The sequence below is a fragment of the Acipenser ruthenus genome, chromosome 12 (genome assembly GCF_902713425.1).
Source record: "Acipenser ruthenus chromosome 12, fAciRut3.2 maternal haplotype, whole genome shotgun sequence".
Classification (NCBI taxonomy): Eukaryota; Metazoa; Chordata; class Actinopteri; order Acipenseriformes; family Acipenseridae; genus Acipenser; species Acipenser ruthenus.
Genome location: NC_081200.1, coordinates 37687800 through 37696619, shown reverse-complemented (window position 1 = coordinate 37696619; position 8820 = coordinate 37687800). Strand labels below are relative to the sequence as shown.

Below are 8820 nucleotides of genomic sequence, written 5' to 3'. Positions count from 1 at the left end.
CGCATTACCGATAAATACATATAACACACACACACACACATTATATATATATATATATATATATATATATATATATATATATATATATATATATATATATATATATATATATATATAGTACCTTTTTGTAAAGGCATATTTGTGGGTTTTTATTTATTTATTGATTGATTTATTTTATTAAATCTATGCTGACAGAAACTTTTTTGCGTTTATTTTAAAACCACTCGGGCGGTGATGAAATTAGATATGAAATAACTCTAATTGGTAATAGTACTAATGTAACTGTAAATACATGACTTGTTATTTATTTATGCTCTATTATGCATCTGATTGGCTGTAGACAGTAACACGACTCGCCCGTATACCATGGAGGGTATCAACTTGTGTTCATTTCTGTAGAGCGGCTGAAAGCGGCATCTTGTTGAATTTCAGAGTAATAGGAAGTGCCAGTGACATGACGGCGTATTACTCCTGATTAACTACCGTGTCAACCTAATTAGCACAGTAATTATAAGGCGCTAATGAATGATTTCAAATTCCCCGAGTTTCGATTTACTTTGGATTTCAAGTTTAAGGACCCAAGAATGCAAGGTAACACACAATAGTATTTCATCCATCTGCTTACAGTTAGTAATTCAAATCTTAAATGTTTATCTATCTATCTATCTATCTATCTATGCACATACATAATACAAATAAACACAGCCTATACCGTGTAAAAAATGGAATGCGTAATTACGCATTTAAGCAATTTGATGAACACATCTAAAAAACTAAATCAAAAATAGTTTAGATAGACAGCCCGATAGATAAGTCGTAAACTACCTGTAACCGAACAGCGTTTTTTTTCCTCCCATCAGGATTGATATTTTTCTCTTGTTACAGATTTGTTGTGATGTCTCAGTTTTCCAAAGGATCTTGTCCACGCTGCCAGACCAAAGCGAGCCCCTTATACAACGTTCTGCCACAGGTCAAGCTGAGCCTCATGGTTATGGATGGATCGTCGTGGGGCACCTCACCTATAGCTAGGTTTGTATTCTTTTAGAAACCCGTTTCGATTTCATGTGCTATATGGAACAATTGCTTTTGTTATCATAGCTTTCCAGTTGGCTACACAAATGTACAGTGTAATACGATTGGTATATACGTGTGTTTGTGGAATGTCTGGGGTTTTCTTTGGACAAAATGCTTAATTTGAATACTAATTATAGGCATTTTGTTCTTAATTATAAATGTAACAAATGCATGTAGTTTAAAACACTTGCGATGTCTTCTTCCTGTCTTTCCTGAAATAATTGCTTTTATACATAAATGGTTTTATAGCACGTAGCTACAGTGCCGCATAATCATGAAGCCTGGAAATCAATGATTCAAATTCTTTATTAATAATTCATTAAAGTGTTTTTTTTCTATTTTCAATCCTAAAAGGACTTAAACTCGAGATTTTCTGTGTGAATTGATCATGTTAGTTGCGCTTATGAATAGTATTGACTGAATCCGAAACTGTGCTCTCAGGGTAAAGAAAAAAACAAACTCGCTAAAAGACAGTCGATGCGTGTGTTACTAAATACATTTTCACTGTGTGTATAGTGTTATATTTATTTTTTAAAAAGAAACATCGCTTATTTATGGTATAGGACTATGAATAGGATCTTGAGAAAATCTGTCAAAATATATTTGCCTTTCCATGTTTTTTTTGTTTGTTTGTTTTTCCTGCAGGGATATTTAAATTAGGTCAATATTATTACACAACGAAAATATTTATTAAACCGTTTCAGAATGTTATAATATCAAGAGAGTTCGCGAGTGGGTTATAGCCAACAGTGACCAATGGCATAGGTATACATGCTTTAAGTCAATTAAAAAATAATTCAAGGTGTTTTCTAAGCTCTTTTTAAAATCTCTTTGTGAATAATGTAATACTTTTAGTGCAGTTTTAGGGGTTTATAAATACCAAATAACCAGCGAGATTTAAATACCTTTACAGAAAAATATTATACTTAAGAGGTATCACCAAAAAACAGTTTATTAAAAGTGACAAATTCAGTAATTAGTTTAAAGACAGTGTGAAAAATTGAAACTCAATAATTTGGTAAATATGATCACATTTTATATTAAAAATAACAGCATAGCATAGAACCAATGCATACAGATTTTTTTTTTTTTTTTTTTTTAGTTCTGTTACATTATAATAGTGTTTTGAAAGCACAGATCATTACAGAACTCCACAATACAAAAAGCAAATCTTGCGTCTGGCTCATTTCAGTTTAGCTCGCTGTGATACCACCACTAGGCGGCGACAAAGCCACCATCAAGACAGCAAGAAACGCACAAAACAATCCCAAATTAATAATTCGAAACCCAAATACACTGTAGGTATTCAATTAAAATGACAATACAAGCACACAGTTAAAGTTGATATATAACATTTGTATAGGGCGATCTATTTCTTACTGCATTGTTTCTTATATCCATAGAGCTCGCGCATCGACAGCAATCTATCTTTTTGTATCACTGTATCACTCAAAATATTTTACTCTTCCTTAAATGTAAACAACTACATCAACGCACAAATATATCAAAGCGGGGCTTGTTATGTATATGTTATAATAATAATAATAATAATAATAATAATAATAATAATAATAATAATAATAATAATAGTTATACTTCAAATACTGATAATTATTTGAAAACAGGTCTTGCCTTTTTCTTTCAAAGCAATGTTTTCAAAGCACAGTTATTCTCCAGTACCAGTATTAATAATGATTAAATATATTTCTAAATAATAATAATAATAATAATAATAATAATAATAATAATACATTTTGCAGGACTCATTTGCATTCTTAAAGTGTCAAAATATTATATAGCTGCTTGTGAATACAGTTCCTTGGCTATATGATACTGTATGTCTTTCTCAAAATGCATATTTTAATTAAGTCGGCCTACCCTTGTGAGAGGTCTTAGTTTTGAATATTTGTTGCCTGCTTAATATTCCTGCCATATCCAGTAAGTAAAATGTTAAACAAAGAGCTTGCATTATCACTGCAACACACCTTAAAATTAAGAAATAAAACTGTGTTGTATAATTGATGTATAGGCTTACGCACCCAAAAAGCTATGGAAAGTGTGTCCTTTTTTGTTTTGATCTCGCGTGAGTTCAGCGTCCTTTCATTTATAAACACCGAAATATGGGAAATACGGTACTTGACGCATTAAGGTTATTACAATAAATACATAAATCCAACCGACTGTGAAATAATAAATAAATACAAACTTAATGAGGCATCAGCCCCCCCCCCCCCCCCCCCCTTTGGTGAAATGAACGGCAGTTTTATTTGCGTATACAACACAAAGCTTATCAATTCGAGAGCAAGCTGTAGCCAATTTATTTTGCAATTTATTTTCTTTCCAGCTACTGTCCAACATATTGGTTAAAAAAAAAAAAATCAAAGCAATGGCAGAACATCTCAGTCAAGCTAGAGAAACTAATTTAACATGTTAATTAACATTCCTCTAATTGAACCGGCTCTTTGAGCTATAATCAATCGCTTTATCAGGTTCAGGATTTCTGCTGGAACAAATTGAATGCTACCAGTTAAGGTATCATGTTATTAGCCCATGCTGATGGTCGATGATGGGACAGTGAATTAGTAGTTTGCACCATATTGATTCTTTCTTGCCTTTGCGCTGAAGCTGTCACACTGCTGTTAGTTACTGAAGGCTGACAGACTATAGACAGCTTTATCGGGGGGCTTGTTAAAGAAACAGGGAGCTTGCTTGTAACAATCACGTTTGCTGTACAGGCTTGCATAATTCCCACATTGTCATACAATATCAGAAATACATTCAAAATATATATTCCCAACAGTCAACCTGTGCTCAAATGTTGTCCTAAAATACATAATATGCTGCTTTGGTAGATATCTGTTTCATTTAAACTAAACCTGGGCAGTGTGAATTGTACCTGAGCAAGATAATGGTTTTTGTCCATAACATATTTGTATACCGTATACTGCACACATGTATGTATTTTATGTATTGTGTGTGTGTGGGAACAGATCTAGAGACGGTGTGTGTCGGCAACTATGCAAACTAATATGACTGCATGGTAGAGTAAAGCCTTTTTATTAACTAATTGCAGGGGTTATAACAAGGGTAAAGAAGGTTCCTGCCACTGATTTCAATGTATCACTCGACTGCGCCGTTTGCATGCTTAATCAATCCGAGGGCCTTGTCTTCCAAACACCTGCCAGTGTGCTGAATGCAGTTCAGTGTGGTTTGTGGAAATCATACTGCGTGGACTGGGGCTGTTAATGACTTTCAAAGCAACAGAGGTGAAATATACCAGATTCCTCTTGGATTTCAGTGCATTGAGGGCTGAGGTGCAAAACATTTAAAGAACTCATTTTTGCTGTTCATCACATGATCATAACGAGGCATGGTGTACTTCACAGGGGGTGGTCTGTCATTTTTCACTTATTGGCACCAGCTTCTTCACTTTTGCTACCTTGGTTCATCAAAGCAGAATACACTTCTTTTAATGTTGGAGGGTTGCATAATGACCGTGTTGGTATTTTTTTGTGTAGTAATTCTTTTAAATCATTTTAAGTTTGTTTTACTGGCTATGAAAGAGGTGTGTTTCCCAGAAACTAAAATAAAATGTCAAATATTCCTAAAATGTATTCATAACGTCATTTATTCAGTCACAGCTATAAAATAATATGTCTAGCAATACTAAAAGAAACTCGTAAAATTCCTTGACAAACTGTTCGACTGGACTACTCAAGTTAAAAAGTTCATTTTAGAAGAGGCCTATTCCTTCATTTGTTCTTTATTTCATGTATTTATTTAATATTTTTGAATCCTTATTTTGCTTAGATTCTAAAACAATCAAAGCAAAACCCTTCTTTGTACTGTAATACAGCTAATACATCCAGCTGACCCTGTTTCTTATGGTATAAGAGTGGTTCAGTCATCCAACATGCAAAACGAGGTGACGCTCTCATACATACTATAAGAGACTGGGTCAGCTGTACATATTATTATTATTATTATTATTATTATTATTTATTTCTTAGCAGACGCCCTTATCCAGGGCGACTTACAATGGTTACAAGATATCACATTATTTTTACATACAATTACCCATTTATACAGTTGGGTTTTTACTGGAGCAATCTAGGTAAAGTACCTTGCTCAAGGGTACAGCAGCAGTGTCCCCACCGGGGATTGAACCCACGACCCTCCGGTCAAGAGTCCAGAGCCCTAACCACTACTCCACACTGCTGCTAAATCATGTTTTAATAAAAAAATAAAATAAAAAAAAACACAATAAATATGTAATGCTGTTACCGAAGTCTTTAGACTTTTTGTCAGTCGGTACACTTATGGCAAAATAAGGTGTACTGGAATGTTCTGAAATCCGGCGTTTTGCTGGCCTGAGAGGGGCTTTATGATTTTTAACATACCACCTGGGCTTCCATAATGCAGTGTGCATAAATGGGTGTAAAATATCAAGCATTGCACAATAGAACCCATAATGGTTTTGTCTATAACGCCCCAGTATTCAGTATATAGCAATGGGTATATAGAACAGCCAAACGCTTACTTACAGAGTGCTCAGGAACCGTCTTTTCTAGATGGAGCCTTCTCATTTGAAAGTGGCAGGCCTTACAATAGCAGCATACATACATCATGCGTACAGTAACTAACAAGCCAACAAGGCAAGAATGTATGATCGTTATTGACAAATAGAAATCTCTGACAGACCAAAACCATTCTCCACCAGAACCAGGAAGGACAGCGAATTTCAGCTAACCTAGTGAAAAAGGGGTTTGTTTTATATACTCAGCATGGGTACTCCTCCTTAGCATTCCCACCACCACGTCTGCTGTACAGTTAGACTCCACACGTCTGAAGAGAACTCATGTTATGCAGCTTTGTTGGTGTTGTTTAAGTAAACTGAGTTTGCAACTTGTATACATTGGTTTTTAAAAAACATATTGTTCACCGAATCCATGTGATGGGGAACGAAGCATCAAACGGATTTGAGCCGGCAGTGTTTACTGTATGAAAAGTTTTGTGAAGACAGTTTCAGGCTATATGACCGATGCAGTAACTACAGCTATTGACTCTTATGTTTAATCATCCATTGTTAGCAATCAATAATGCACCTAAACATGTGTTATAAAGAATGTTATAATCAACATCGGACAGGTATTAATAAGAACATACTATAGCAATAAAGTGTTATAAGAATGTGTAACTGAGGCATTTATAGGAAACTATAAAGTACTTGATAAAATGACATGAATCCAATAACACTTAAACTAAACTATGACTTGTATGAACAATATTTGATAGATGACTGCAACCTAAATTCATTCATTTGTACAGATAAAAAAATAGTATATTTACTAAGCATTTGCTCCTGTGTAATTAACCGACTTAATGTTTTTAGGTGAATAAAAAAGTCAAAATAATACTGTTAAAAAACAAGGAAGAGCATGCACAGAAAGGAAGAGCATGCACAGAAAGGAAGAGCATGCACAGAAAGGAAGAGCATGCACAGAAAGGAAGAGCATGCACAGAAAGCCTACAGTAAGCTGTTTCTTGCGTGTCACTTGCTCTTGTATAATACATTCAAATAATGTGCTCACTTGGACTCACTGAATTATTGCATGTTACTAAAGCCACCGTGGATGGATATTACAAAGCAGCATCGATTCATATGGGAGACCTTATTCTGTTTACTACAGAATGATTAGTGTGTGAACAATAATGTAATGTTGTCTGGCATATCTTTACTATACAGTCAACTATTAGTGTGATATCCCTATTAAACTGATCAGGCTAATGCAGCACATCAAAAGACAGATTACTTGTCTTTTGCTAAATATGTGTTACATGTCTTCCATTTATGCTGGAAAGAAAAGGGTAACATTGTAAAAGTGTGCAAAACTTCACTACCAATAGTAAAGCCTGCCGCTACCTGTTGAGTATGACATTTACACATTGAGAGCTACCTTTTGAAATCACAATGTTATATAACATTAATAAGTACAAAAACCAAGGACAAATCTAAGATGGGGCATTTTCTCTCTGAAATGTAATAAAACATTCAATCAGCACACCAGAAAAATATCAGCAATTAATACCTCAGATTGATTTTTCTCGACACTACCTATCCAGGGATATTTGAAGGACAATTCATGTGAATTACCACTTACAGCATATATTTTGAATCCACAAACAAAATGACTAAATCTCATTAAAGCACTTCTGTTTTAAATGCATATACAGTAGTTTATTTTGGATGTGTTTTTTTTTTTTTTTCTGCAAACCAATTAAAATAAAGAAAGCAAAAGTTTACAAGAGGAAGGCCGTTTTTTCCTTTTGTTAGATTTTCATATTTGGTTTGAGTACATGATCAGAAATGCTCAAGGAGCAGAAAGCACATTGATTTCAGCTTGTTCTGTCCACAGACAGGCCCTGACAAGGTTGTTATAACAGTTGGAGAGGTCCATACAATCACTTAATTACCAAGGCTGTCAGTCAGCCAGGACGCTACTGGCTGCATTCATGGCTGCAAGGAGCATTCCACTACTGGGCTTCCTCCTTGATTGATCTGTGCTGATAGCATTGCAAAATAATTACAGTGAATTTCGTGATGTGTGATTTTATACCAAGTTCATGCTTCAGAAAGGTAATCGGAAAGATCAGAAGGGTCAGTGCCATTTCTTATTACCTGAAGTCCAAACAAAAGGGTAAAATAACACAAAGCAGGGCTGCGAGGAAGAAGGATGGGAGGAAAAAAGGAAGGGAGACACAACGCTAAGGACTGCTGAAGGGGATTGCAAGCAGTTCGTCAAACTGTGCAAGTGATTTCCTTCTGAGCCAACAAATGGCAGATTGGTTTTGTCTAACGTAGGTTTAGTCAAATCTAAAATGATCCAGAGGTTATTATTAGGACTGGCATTGCTACTGACAGGCTGTTGAAGGCTAAATGGGGGGTATATCTTGTTTACAGGAGATATGTTTTAACTGCTGTCATATATGGTTAGGTATACACCAATAGTAAGCTCTGGTTTAAGATACCAGTTTAACAATTAAATCTGTTTCCTCTGGGTTCACATCCAACCAAATATTGTACACACTAATTTGAGCACCATTAATGGAATTGATACCAGTATCACTACTAAAACCCTATGTGTCTTTCTTGAAACTAACATGCCTCAGTGTTGTGGGTACAGTTGTTACTAAATGGCAAAGCATTACAATACAGTGTTTACAGATGGAATTATACACGTTTGAAGAGCCTGCATCAGTGCCGGGCATTTTATACATGTATCACCGAAAGCATGACTCAAAGATTAAAAAGACTAAATAAGATTATACAACAATATCTATCTTTGTACATTGCACCCCTAGCTAGACTGCCGCATTTCCCAGTCAGTTCAGTGATACTATGTGGCCGCAAGAAAGTTACTGAATCATTAAAACCATTGAATAATTGATAGAAACAGACAACAGGAGCTAACTAGAACCGTTTCCTGCATATACCCACCAGAAGGTAAAATTGCATTTTCATTTTTGGGAGATGTGGCATTCTGGCACCGAGGGGGGTGTGATATATTTATCGATGTAATTTAAAAGAATGTTTAGCCAGGGTTTCCCATTGAGATGGCAGTGGCATGTTTACAAGGGCGCCCTGTAACAGGAAATCAATGAAAGGGTTGTTGAAGAGAAGTGGATTTTACAGTGATAGGCGCTTGTTTATTTGTTTAGTGCGTCTGTGGACAAATGACACGAGTT

The 8820-nt window shown here is 35.2% G+C and overlaps 1 long non-coding RNA gene across 2 annotated transcripts in view; it reads left to right on the top strand.

Annotated features, from left to right (window-relative positions):
- Nucleotides 1–251: 251 nt before the first annotated feature.
- LOC131740112 (uncharacterized) overlaps nucleotides 252–8820 on the top strand; it is a 38599-nt gene continuing 30030 nt past the window's right edge. The window contains exons 1-3 of one of the 2 annotated variants that reach the window (XR_009330763.1): nucleotides 252–591; nucleotides 886–1029; nucleotides 6467–7334. This is a non-coding gene — a long non-coding RNA (uncharacterized LOC131740112). Of the gene's footprint in view, nucleotides 592–885; nucleotides 1030–6466; nucleotides 7335–8820 lie in introns of those variants that run through there. The other variant, XR_009330762.1, reaches the window with a different exon arrangement.